We start from the raw sequence: 13,856 nt of genomic DNA, 5'->3' as shown, positions 1-13,856 counted from the left end.
TTTTTTTTTTTTTCAAGCTTTAAGACTGTTTGCAAAATTGAAAAGACAAACTGAATTGAAACTAACTGCTGAATGAAATCAATTGCAGAATGGAAAGGAAAGAAAACCAACTTACAACTACTTTGAAGAATGGAACTAATAACAAAATGAAAGAGATAAGAAATGGAAGAAAGAAAGTAGAAATCACATCTACTAAAACACCTCCCTGGAAATGACGCCAAAAAGTGATGAGCACCAGTATTGTAGCAAGGATGAAACTCGGGGTTCGTACAAACTTGGAGGTGACAGTGTTGTATACACAAATAGATGTAATGGGTCCACTCTTAGTCACTGTTGAGCTAGAGAGATAGACCACTAGTGTTTCTCAAACCAACCTTCTATTGATTAGAAGAATTCTGATTACCAATTGAGAGAGAGTACTTTTACCCTAATTGAGAGAATTGAAATGCTACTTACTGTAGTAATGAAAGACTGAAAGAAATGCCTAAAAAACACATAACTCATCTAGCTATTTGTTAATATACCTTGCTTTCAAAAGAATTCTAATTTTAACACATGTGAAATCTTAACTAACCTAAGCATGAAGTCTGATCTAAACAAGCACTTAACTATTGTGTGCATGAATGAATATAAACACTTTTTCTTTTTATCTTTTTGTAAAAATGTAAATGTTAATCCTTCTTGGTTGCGTGGCAGGTGATATAGGTGTGGAGGGAGATGAATGCAATGGTTTAGATGGATTGGGAGGCAAGAAAGGGTCTAGTCCTAGCTTTAGTGATGATTTTTCACAATTCAGGTTCAAAACAGGCCACTACAAGTTTTCCTATAGGATGTCTATAGGATGTCCTAGTTCACCTATAGGATCCCTTGTCTTCCTACAGGAACAGGCCAAAAGCATAGGGAGTGGTTTGAAAGGTGGTATGGAGCTTGGATAAGGTGAGTAAGAAGGAAATAAGGTAAGGGAGTGGTCAGCACTCACTCAAAACTCAAACCAATGCTTTACGATGGTTGGATTTGCTCAAGAAGCATGGCAAGTTTTCCCTATAAAAATGAGAATACAAATTGAGAACTTAGTGGATTTTGGCAATCACGGGTGGAAATGGTTAGTATGAGGTTGATGATATCAGGTCTTCCTGTAATGTAGAAACTCCTGCAACATACGCATCATTGTTGACATTTATCCATAAATTCATCTGAAAACAAGAAGGGTTATTAAAATAGAAGAAAACAAAATTTTCATCATTTATTTTCCAAGTTTATGCATGGGAATGCTTGAAACCATTATGAAAGAAACATGAAATCCAATACAAGACCTAAGATATTATAAATTTCAATTACAACCTATCTTCTAAAACTGAAAGATGATGACCTAATTAGTAGAAAAACCCTAAATTTCATAAGAAACCAGAATTCTGTCTTTTTTGGGCTGAATGTGAATTGTTCCTCAAGCCATGGTCCCAGGAAGGGAGGAATGAGGTAAGATCCATCTGTTATCATATTTTTTTGAATATTTTATTATCCCTATAATGATACTTTTAAAGCTATTCACAATTGGAAGCAAACTAATCAAATCTACCATTACTTGCAAATTAACAACACTAAAAGCAGTTTAACAACTAATTATGAGATAACCTAAGCATACATATACAGTGAGAGGAACCTATGCTGCTAGGGTTGGGCCCTAACCCAAGAGCTTCAGCCCTATGAATCAACTCAGTGCTAGATCAACGAAATGCTGCTCATTTTCATTAACATATCAAAAAGTACATAACATTGTTTGGTCACAATCTTTCCACTCGAAAACGGCTTACCTATGTTGCATTAAAAATCTGAATCCTAATGAGGCTCTAGGCCTCTTTATTTATACAGCTAAAGTTTCCAACAACATCCTTAAATCTAGAGAGGCTTGGCTCCCAATCTTGAGATTAACTGGTCCTTAATTGTCAGTGGCTTGGCTACCAATGCTCCTCATGACTCGGCTGCTTGCAACTTCAAGCTAGTATGATTTGATTGAGGGATCTTCGAGTGAGTGATGAGTTAAGGAGGGAGATATTATCTCCTATAAGTTCTCCTTCTTGTCTAATTCGAGTTCCTACATCCTAATTAGCCACAATATTCTCCAAAAACCTGCAATCAATGTGCAATAGACCACTATACATGACATCTTACTTTTACTCATCTCATTAAGCAAAATATAATTAAAACATGTAAATAATTATGAGACGAGTTGATTTTAGTAAGTTGGAGGTGCATTAAGGTCCATATATTTTACCTAATTATGAGCCTCATCACTTACACTAACAAGTAACCACAGGAAGATTGGTATACATTTCATTGTTGTGCTTTTTGGAAAGGGAGTATTAGTTAGGTTCTTAGGTAGTTATGTTATTTACAGTAAGAGTTTCTACCTTTTTATTTATAAATTTGTCTGTATTTGTTAGAGTCATTCTCCTTTTTTTGTTGTGTCAGTAATTCTTTTCAGGTTACAACCCACCGCAAGTGATTGTGGTCGAGGAGGGTTTTGGTGTGTCTGGTATTGTCATTTTCTTTTAATGCATGTCTTGTCAGTCATTAAGTCTAGTCTTGTCTCAGTTAGTTTACAATATGATCTTCTTGCATATTGATAAGATTTCCCATTTCTTAGCGATCCAAGATGTTAGTCATTTAAGTTGTCAAAGAAAGTGGAGTGAAGTGCCATAATCATGAGGGATTATTGAGTCTAGTGCATATCCATAGCGTAACAATCAAGTCATTTATCTTACTTCCCATCAAAATAATATTGTTCCCTTTATTCCACCACCAGTTCTATTGTACCTTTGTTAGGAGATATCTAAATAGCATGACCAGGAGCAAGAATCTTCTTCCCAGGGTCAATCAGAAAAATCAATTTCCAGTGGGAAACCTCTACAGGCCAAGTTCCCACCATTGGATACACTTTTGATAGATTCCATTAGCATATGGTCTACCTCACAACTCTTCTAGTTTATTCATTATTCTGCAACAAAAATTGAATACTTCCTTGTTCATATGGAATCCCATTGTACCAACCTCTCAATAGTATGTGATCAACACCAAAAAAACTCGCCCTAGTTACAAGCGAGCGTGACCAACTCTGTATAGATAAAGTTCTATTGGAGCAGTAGTTATCAGATTTATGCACCAAATTCTAGACCATGTGGCTGACTATTGCTGCATATGTTGATGATCCATTAGAAAATATTGTCACTTGTTCCCCTGTCGAATGTTGTGCATATGTTGAAGTGGCATGCATCAAACTAGTTGTATGAAACCAAGAGTTGTAGACTACTATAACTACACCTTCTCAGATAGTTCAATATCCATCCTTGTAGTATCAGGAGTAGGTTTCTTGGCAGATCGTTGTCGCGTCAACTATCAAAGAAACTCTTCCTCAACTAATGCAGGACTACTGGGATATTTTTAGTCAGGTCTGTGACTGGAGTGATATCCTCGCCAAGAAAAATCAACTTGTTTATATGCTTAGGGAGAATGTTAAACAACTATTTGCACATAACATGACCACCTCCGACTTATAGTAAAAGAAAGAACTTTGGGCACAAGCAGCTACACTTGAGAACCAAATTAACCAACTTGAGGATGCTTCCCAGGTTAATAAGCGAGTGCTTTGGTACCTCCATCCAGAAGCATAATGCCACTATCTTACATTGAGTGCCCTTATAGGCAATGCAGATACACAACTACAACATCTCCTTCAGTCACAGGCCAATAATTTCACTGCCAAGGTGATTGTAGTGTTTGCGGGATAGGTTTCAGCAGTATTGAACACATGAAATGATATTTCTTCCACCTACACCACTTTCAAGGATAATGTGTTGCAATCAGTACCGAAGTTGGGTCCTTTGTTTGAAGGATAAATAATTGTAGCCAGTGAAGCACAAGCGAGACAAGAGGCGAATGTATCAGTAGTTCATTAAATCGAGGGGGAGCCAATGGATTGTGGTTGGGGCCTATTGGGTACTTCATTTTTTGGGGAAAATACAATAAACAATAGTTGCAGAAGGAAAATGGAAAAGTTGGTTGGAAGAAGATCACTGGAAGTATAAAAGTAGTAGAGAAGAAAATTATTGGGACTTATGCAGTCAAAAATCATGGAAGAATGCTTGCAAAAGTAGGAAAATGGGACCAGTTTTGAAGGAATTCCTAGCAAAAAGGGAAACGGCACCAAGATTTTGTCAAAGTGGATCGAATCAAGGTGGGATCAAGAAACTATTGAAGAATACCAGATCAAGCGATTGTTCTTATAAAGAAAATATTAAGGGAGTGAATTTGAGAGTTGGTTTTTCATATAGATTAGGTCTCTATGATAGTCTGAGTTGAGGTATTGTAGTCTCCATGTTTGCACAGAAGATATACTATTTGTGCCATGAATATGATGTAATATTTATTAAGAGAGTCTCGGTGATATGTATGACTCCCATTGTAATGGTTGGTACTATTAATAAAATGGAGTTTGGGAAATCTTGTGTTGATTTTATAATTATGCATTGAATGTTTGGTCCCCGATAAATCTTTTTCTTATTTATTCAAGTAATGTTTAGGTTTCTTTTGAAATGAATGCATTTTTAACTATAATATAGTTGCGTAGTTGCTAATTCTTAATGGCACAAATGATAGTTGGATATCAATCTATATCCCTTAATTTTTATGTGGTTTTGGTTCACCTTGAGTGAGATGCTCCTTTGCAAAAGGGAGTGAAATTTCGGTGTAAATCTAGGCTACGATGGTATCTTTTGTTGGAAAATCAAGCTAAACATGGGTCATTAACCTTCCAATTTTTTTCGAACAAGGGTAAAACCCAGTCAAGGATTCTACCTTTAGTAGATTAAAATCAAGGTGAGACACTCCAGACATCTTAGTCCTAGTCAAAGACCTCCTCCAACCACCAAGTCAACCCTACCCCGCAACAGTTGATATTGACAAAATACTCCAAGTGATAGCTCCCAACAGTAGCTTCAATCCAGAATTTCAGCCCCCCCAGCAGAAAAATTGCGACCCCCAACTTCAAGATTTCGAACCTGCAGTAGAAAAATATTTTTGGCCCCAGCAACTGCCTAGAAAAATTTGCATGTGTGAGAGAAAGATAGCCCAAAAATAATCTTAGGTTTTCCCAACAAACTTCATCTTCTTCCAACTACTTCATAGTGTTTTTTTGCCTTTCTTGTTTGAAGATCAAACTTGTTGATTGAATGTGAAAAATAGGTTGAATTGCCTCTCCTTATATAGCCTTTCTGCTGGGTCGAATTTCCCTCATGTAGGTCGATTTATTGGGGACAAGTCCAACTTGGTATGGAGGTGTGAAATTACATTTTTGACACAATTTTCTTTTTTTTACATGATACGAAAGCTTAAGAAGGGTCTAATAAAGATGACAATGACTCTAATGAGTCAAGACAAAACCTAGAAGTCTTCAATGGAGGCGTTGACCTAAAAAACTTTGACCCAAGAATGAAACCCATGCTTTAATAAGTCAATTACATTAATAATAAATTTTCTTTTGATAAGTACAATTATGAGGAACGATACTAGTTACATTCTTCAACATCTCTTCCTTCCGGCCTCTCACTTTGATCCTCTCAAAGTCCCTCTAATTCTTCTTTCCTCTTTGGGTTCACACCCTCAGACTCTTCTCTCCTCCTTAGTTCTTTGTTTCTTCCCACCCCTGCTTTTCCTAATCTCTCGTACAATCTTAGCATATTCACACTCTCAGTCATTTCTCTTTGATTCCTCCCTTTTCTCTCCCTAACTTTTTTCTACCTGTTCACCTTACTTGTTTGAGGGGCCTTCTTGTATTTCCCAATGCCCATGTTATGTCCCCTTCATAATGGTTAGATGCAGAAATGCAGGGCTGTAATTTTAACAACCCTGTGAAAATTCCATGTAATAAATGTTAATAAAGGAAAAATAATAACCACAGTTGATGGGTGTAGAAAAATTTATAGATTCAAGCTCATGTAATCTACTAAAACAAGAGACAAGAATCTACTTCCACTCTTTACAGCAGAACCCTATAAACACTGAGAAAACAATAATCAATAGAGGAAAAGAATCAAAGGCACATAACACAATAAATATCTGGGGAAAGCCACAACTCAAAACCCCACTATCTGTTTTGTATTAATCCGGAAAATCAAAAATGAAATTACAATGCTTGTTCTCTCTATAAGAATCCCAGCACTTAGAAAATTCAATCTCCAACGCATAAGAAATCACAAGGTCAAATCATAGCCTCTTCACAAGCTCTCCAAGTCTTTATTCCAATGTGTAATTCTTATGAAGGATAGCTTGTATTTAAAGGGAAATAAAGCCTCTAAAAATAATGCAATCCCTCAAGGATCAGTTCCTGATTGCATGCAATATCAGTGCAACTTAGAAAAATCTAAAACAAATAGTACATTGTCCCTGCACTCTAGTCTCAACTGGGTATTTCTCAGAATCAACATGCATGAGTTTTTGATGGTGGAATCTTCAGTTAACTAGAGTATCACTAATTAGGTTACTAGTGTCCCAACTGACTGTTTACTCACCATTAGTTCCTGAACTGATTGGAACTAATTCAACTGGACTTAACTCAATAAATTGAGTTAACTAATGACATCTCATTCATAACTCATCCTGAACTCCTATAAGTTAGGGAGAACATATACATGTCTCTAAAAGACTTCCAATTTGAATTTCCTAAATTAATTAAGTTAATTAAACTTAATTAATTATTTTCAAATTTCTATGAGAAAAGAATTCTATTTTAATTCACAGTATAATTAAAGGACAAATTAAACTAGAATTTATTGTTTCCATTTCTCAACACCCCCTCTCAACAAGAAAGGGATTATCCACTACCCCGATCATGTCTCTGTGAAACTCGAATTTGCATCTTGGCAATGCCTTTGCCAAGATGTCAACATCTTGCTCCTCCATCGGAATGTAATCTAACAACATGATCCACCTAAATACACAATCTCTGAGATGATGATACTGAATATCTATATGCTTGGACCAATCATGAAAAATTAGATTTTCAAAGAGTTTGATACAACTCTGATTATCACAATAAATCACTATCAGATCCATCCGTTGACCAAACAAACCTGCAAGGATCTTCCACGTCCAGATAGCCTGACATGTTTCTTGACTTGCAGCCATGTACTCTGCCTCTGCCGAACTGAGTGAAACCAATATTTGTTTCCTATTGTTCCAAGAAACTGCAACTGACCCAATACTAAAGATCCCTCCTGATGTGCTCTTCCTGTCAGATGGAATCCCCACCCAATCTGCATTGATGAAGCCTTGAATCTTCACTCCTTCTGTCCATCTATACCAAAACCCAAACTGAGTTGTGCCTCTGAGGTATCTCAATACATGCTTTGTCACCTTCCAATACAACTTGGTAGGCCTAACCATCACTTGACTAAGATGGTTAACTGCATAACACATATTTGGTCGTGTGTTCACCAAATACATGAGTGAACCCACAAGCTACCTATAAACAATAGCTTCCACTACTTCTCCTGAAGTAGCATCATCCTTCCTCTAGTTACCAACTAGAGGAGTCTCCATGGGTTTACTGCTCTCCATGCAGAATATCCTGAGTATCTCATTGGCATACTTGCCTTGAGAAACAAACAACTCCCCATCTCCCTGCCATACCTCCATGCCAAGAAAGTAATGCATGAGCCCATGTCCTTCATCTCAAACTCTCTTGCAAGGTCCTCCTTACAAGATTTGATGAGCTTCTCATCACCTGCCAGTATGAGATCATCTACATAAAGTACAACAATCAAAAGCTTACCTTCCACCACTATGTGATACAGGTTCGCATCTTCTTCAATTTTCACAAAGCCCAACCTAGTGAAGTAGCTATCTATCCTGGCATACCAAGCACAGGATGCTTGTTTCAGTCCATACAATGCTCTCTTGAGTTGGCACACATGTGAATCATGGTCCAAGGTTTCAAAACCTTCGGGTTTCTCTATGTATACCTCTTCCTCAATCATGCCATTAAGGAAGGTATTCTTCACATCCATTTGATGGATACTCCAACCCATTTGTGAAAACAGTGAAAAATAGATCTGATTGATGAGTACCTTGTAACAGGAGCAAAGGTCTCATCATAGTCAATCACCTCTACCTATGAAAAGCCACGGGCCACAAATTTGGCCTTATGCTTCTCCATACTACCATCTACATCTTGCTTTACCTTTTAAAGTCAATAGGAGCTCACAACTGACTTGTCCTCTGGTCTCGGGACCACATCCCAAACATTGTTTCAAACTATGGAGTCATACTCCTCCACCATCGCATCAACCCAAACTAGCTGCTGCACTACTTCTTGAAAGGAAGATGGCTCTGTCACAACAAATGCATCCATAAGTTCCATTTATCTAGTGTACCTCTCTGGTGACCTCCTCTGTCTACGTTGAGAAGAGGGTTCTCCCACATTCTCCCATGCATCATCCAAAAATCTGTCAGCTTCTCTAGTGTGCTTTCTTCCTTCTGTGGAATACTCTTCCTGAGTGGATGTTTCCACTCCTGGAACCTCTGCATGTTGCTACTCCACATCAATCTAAGGCTCCTCCTCTGCATGTAGCTAAAGCTCCCTATCAAGGGATACTCACATGTCCTTCTCCTCATCAAACTTGACATCCTTGTGAACCACTGTCATCCGATTGGTTTGCATGTACACTCAATAGTTGTGAGGAGTATCAGTGTACCCCACAAAAATACCAAACTTTGTTGTTGGCTCAAGCTTCTTCCGTGCATGTTTGGTCACATGGAAATAAACGATGACCCAAAAATCATGAAGTGACCAACACCTGGCCTCTTACTAGAATAAGCTTCCTTTGGTGTTTTACTCTCAAGTATCCAATGTGGGCTACAGTTCTAAACATAAATCGTTGTGTTGCATGCCTGAACCCACAAGTGTAGTGGTAGGCCCTGATCATGCAACATCGCCCTTGCTTCCCCTACTATTCTCATGTTATTCCTCTCGGCAACCCCATTTTGTTGAGGGTTATGAGGTTATGTCAACTCTCGTTTAATCCCTTCCATTGCACAAAATTTATTAAACTCATTGGAGACATATTCTCCATCGTTATCACTCTGTAGAGATTTAACCTTCTTTCTTGACTCTTTCTCAACCAATGCTTTGAATTGACAAACTTTGTGAATGTTTGATCCTTTCTTTGCATGAAAAATATCCAACATTTACAAGAATAGTCATCTACAAGTATAACATAATACTTGTGTTTGGCGGTGGATAATGTCGAGAATGGGCCACACACATTTGAATGGAATCTCTCTAGAATAGACTCTGCTCCACTATCTCTATCTCAAAAGGAAGACTTGGTGTATTTTCCCAAAGTACAACACTTGCATGTATCAACTTGCTCAAGCATACCTTTGGGAAGACCGGTAGAGATTTGTTGCAATATCTTCAAAGCCCCATGATGCAAGTGGCCCAATTGTCTGTGCCACAACTCGTCGACGTCTCAACTCAACATCTTTTCCTCTTTTGAACTCAAAGCAAAAAAATACTCTACCTCTATCTTATAGAGATTCTGAACTCGAACCCCTATCTTCTTTACTTGACCCGTGGCTATGTGTCGAAGGAACCTATCCTTATAGAAATATCACATGATAGCCTTTATCCTCAAGCATGGAAACAACTACCAAGTTCTTTGTCAATCTGGGTACATGCATAACATTCTTCAAGGTGAGTGGAGTTGCATGCTCCCTCTAAAAAGTAATAGTTCCCACACTAGTAACACTATACTTACTGTCATCACCCATCTCGATATGCATCTTCATATCTTTCTCCTCCAGTTCACTGAATAACTCTTTGTCGTCAGTCATGTGGAAAGAATCTCCACTCTCTAAGTACGAAACACTTCCCATCATTGATGACACCATGCATGAAATGAGGGAAAAGTCCAATTCGAATTCGGAGGCCAAAGCCTCACCCTCCAGGCCTCCGCTCCTCCTGAGGATTTCTTCTTGGACTTCTTCAAAGGACAATTTCTAGCAAAGTGACCCATCTTGTGACAATGAAAGCATTTAGCTTTCGACATGTCCTTATTCTTACCTCCATGATAAGAATCTGATTTGAAACGACAAATTTTACCTTTCCCCTTCCTTGCATTAATCGCAAAGGAACAATTCTCTTCATCATTAGCCTTTGATGAAGAACCATCCCTAGTGTTCCTCCTGATCTCATCCTACATCAAATCTGACCATATTCATTCCAATTTGGAAGCTTCTACCGACCATTAACAAAGTCCTGATAACAATGCCAACTATTTGGGAGTCCAAGAAGAGCAAGGCTCACCATATCCTCCTCAAAAAATGTGATTCCAACACTTCCAAGTTCATCCTGACATTGAGTGAAATTGGTCAAGTACTTTGGAATCATCTTGCCTTTCTCCATCTTGATTTTACAAAGTTTATCCTTCAGTGCCAACTTCCTTTGATCACTGCTATTCTGATACAAGTCTGTTAATGTTTTACATATAGCATGCAGAGTTTCCTCGCCATCGAGACTCGAGATAATGTGGTCTCGAACTCCCTCAAGGATTATCTGCCTTGCCTTTGCCACACACTTCTTCCATTCGGCCAAGTTTGTGCATCCGTAGCTGCTGACTTGGGGACTTCTTGATCAATGAATTCCTTCAGGCCATTATCTTCTATCACAACCTCCATCATGTCCCTCCAAGCTATAAAATTCGAGCTGCTTTCCAAGGCATACTCAAGGCTCAAACCATGGACTTCCATTTTCCAATCCTGAAGTATATATGCAAATTCGACTTTCACTTGTAACCCAAAAACTCAAAACGTCAAAATCTCCTTTAGAGAGCTGATTTTAAATCAACGATATATCCCTCATTCGAACTCAAATTTGGCCGATTTTTTTTTTGAATTTGGGTATCTTTTCCAAAGGAATCCAAATCTGTAATTTGTTTCTGAAAAATTTTCACATAAATTCTCAAAACTTCTCTGCAAACTCTTGGCCCAAGAAACAATCTTGCTCTGATACCATGTAGAAAAACCTTTAGATTCACAAGCTCATGTAATCTACTAAAACAAGAGACAAGAATCTACTTCTACACTTTACAGCAAAAGCCCATAAACATCGAGAAAATAATAATCAATAGAGGAAGAGAATCAAAGCCACATAACACAATAAATATCTGGGGAAAGCCACAACTCAAAACCCCACTATCTACTTTGTATTCATTCGAAAAATCAAGATGAAATTACAATGCTTGTTCTCCCTAAAACAATCCCAACACTCAACAAATTTAATCTCCAACTCATAAGCAAGCTCAAGGCCAAATCGTATCCTCTTCACAAGCTCTCCAAGTCTCTATTCCAATGTGTAATTCCTATGAAGGATAGCTTGTATTTAAAGGGAAATAAAGCCTCTAAAAATAGCATAATCCCTCAAGGATCAGTTCCTGATTGCATGCACTATCGGTGCAACTCAGAAAATTCTAAAACAAATAGTACACTATCCCTACACTCTAGTCTCAACTAGTCTTTCTCATAATCAACATGCATGAGTTTTTGATGGTGGAATCTTTAGTTAACTAGAGTAGCGCTAATTAGGTCACTAGTGTCCCAACTGACTATTTACTCACTATTAGTTCCTGAAACTGATTGGAACTAATTCAACCGGACTTAACTCAATAAATTGAGTTAACTAATTACAACTCATTCATAACTCATCTTGCACTCCTATAAGTTAGGGAGAACATATATATATGTCTTCTAAAAGACTTCCAATTCGAATTTTCTAAATTAATTAAACTTAATTTTTCTAAAGAATTCTATTTTAATTCATAGTTTAATTCAAGGACAAATTAAATTGGAATTTATTGTTGTCATTTCTCAACAATGGGACACTTATTCCAAGCTGAATGTTGGGCAAGACATCCTAGTGTGGGTGTTCATTTGGTTATTAATGGCTAACGAAATTGGCAAATGGGTAAGGATTTGGAAAGGCAAAAATGAATTTTTGGCACATTTATTGATGAAAATAATGGAAATTAAGAGAAAGGGAGGTGAAAGGTCACAGGTTTCATGTGAGGAGGAAAATGAAGGAAAATAATGGAAAATGAAGAAAATAGAGGCTTCATTCATAAAAAGGCTTTTGAGGATCATTTGGTAACCTTTTTCCAGTTGAGTTTTGGAGTTCTCTCATTATTCTCTCTCTCTCATACTCTTGGATACTTAGCATTTTCTTGGAGCACTCTTGAAGGGTGTGGCATACTTGGATTTTGGGAGTAAGAAAGCAAAATAAAAGAAGGAAAGTGTAAGAGGACATCGGGATCAACAACTACAACAGATTTTTCTTGAAGGTACTGAGTTGCATGTATGTTTTCCTCACTATTTTTGGCATGCATGTTGTTTGTTTGTTATGATATGTCATTGGCATATCATAAAAGACAAACTGAATTGAAACTAACTGCTGAATGAAATCAATTGCAGAATGGAAAGGAAAGAAAACCAACTTGCAACTACTTTGAAGAATGGAACTAATAACAAAATGAAAGAGATAAGAAATGGAAGAGAGAAAGTAGAAATCACATCTACTAAAACACCTCCCTGGAAATGACGCCAAAAAGTGATGAGCACCAGTATTGTAGCAAGGATGAAACTCGGGGTTCGTACAAACTTGGAGGTGACAGTGTTGTATACACAAATAGATGTAATGGGTCCACTCTTAGTCACTGTTGATCTAGAGAGATAGACCACTAGGGTTTCTCAAACCAACCTTTTATTGATTAGAAGAAGTCTGATTACCAATTGAGGGAGAGTACTTTTACCCTAATTGAGAGAATTGAAATGCTACTTACTGCAGTAATGAAAGACTGAAAGAAATGCCTACAAAACACATAACTCATCTAGCTATTTGTTAATATACCTTGCTTTCAAAAGAATTCTAATTTAACACATGTGAAGTCTTAACTAACCTAAGCATGAAGTCTGATCTAAAAAAGCACTTAACTGTTGTGTGCATGAATGAATATAAATACTTTTTCTTTTTATCTTTTTGTAAAAATGTAAATGTTAATCCTTCTTGGTTGCATGGCAGGTGATATAGGTGTGGAGGGAGATGAATGCAATGGTTTAGATGGCTTGGGAGGCAAGAAAGGGTCTAGTCCTAGCTTTAGTGATGATTTTTCACAATTCAGGTTCAAAACAGGCCACTACAAGTTTTCCTATAGGATGTCTATAGGATGTCCTAGTTCACCTATAGGATCCCTTGTCTTCCTACAGGAACAGGCCAAAAACATAGGGAGTGGTTTGAAAGGTGGTATGGAGCTTGGATAAGGTGAGTAAGAAGGAAATAAGGTAAGGGAGTGGTCAGCACTCACTCAAAACTCAAACCAATGCTTTACAATGGTTGGATTTGCTCAAGAAGCATGGCAAGTTTTCCCTATAAAAACGAGAATACAAATTGAGAACTTAGTGGATTTTGGCAATCACGGGTGGAAATGGTTAGGATGAGGTTGATGATATGAGGTCTTCCTGTAATGTAGAAACTCTTGCAACATATGCATCATTGTTGCCATTTATCCATAAATTCATCTGAAAACAAGAAGGGTTACTAAAATAGAAGAAAACAAAATTTTCATCATTTATTTTCCAAGTTTATGCATGGGAATGCTTGAAACCATTATGAAAGAAACATGAAATCCAATACAAGACCTAAGATATTAGAAATTTCAATTGCAACCTATCTTCTAAAACTGAAAGATGATGACCTAATTAGTAGAAAAACCCTAAATTTCATAAGAAACCAGAATTCTGTCTTTTTTGGG

This window comes from Pinus tabuliformis, chromosome 3_2 (genome assembly GCF_031772625.1).
Source record: "Pinus tabuliformis cultivar Carrire ecotype Pingquan chromosome 3_2, CPIR1, whole genome shotgun sequence".
NCBI classification, from domain to species: domain Eukaryota; kingdom Viridiplantae; phylum Streptophyta; class Pinopsida; order Pinales; family Pinaceae; genus Pinus; species Pinus tabuliformis.
The sequence above is the reverse complement of the archived record's forward strand: the minus strand, read 5'-3'. Positions refer to the sequence as shown.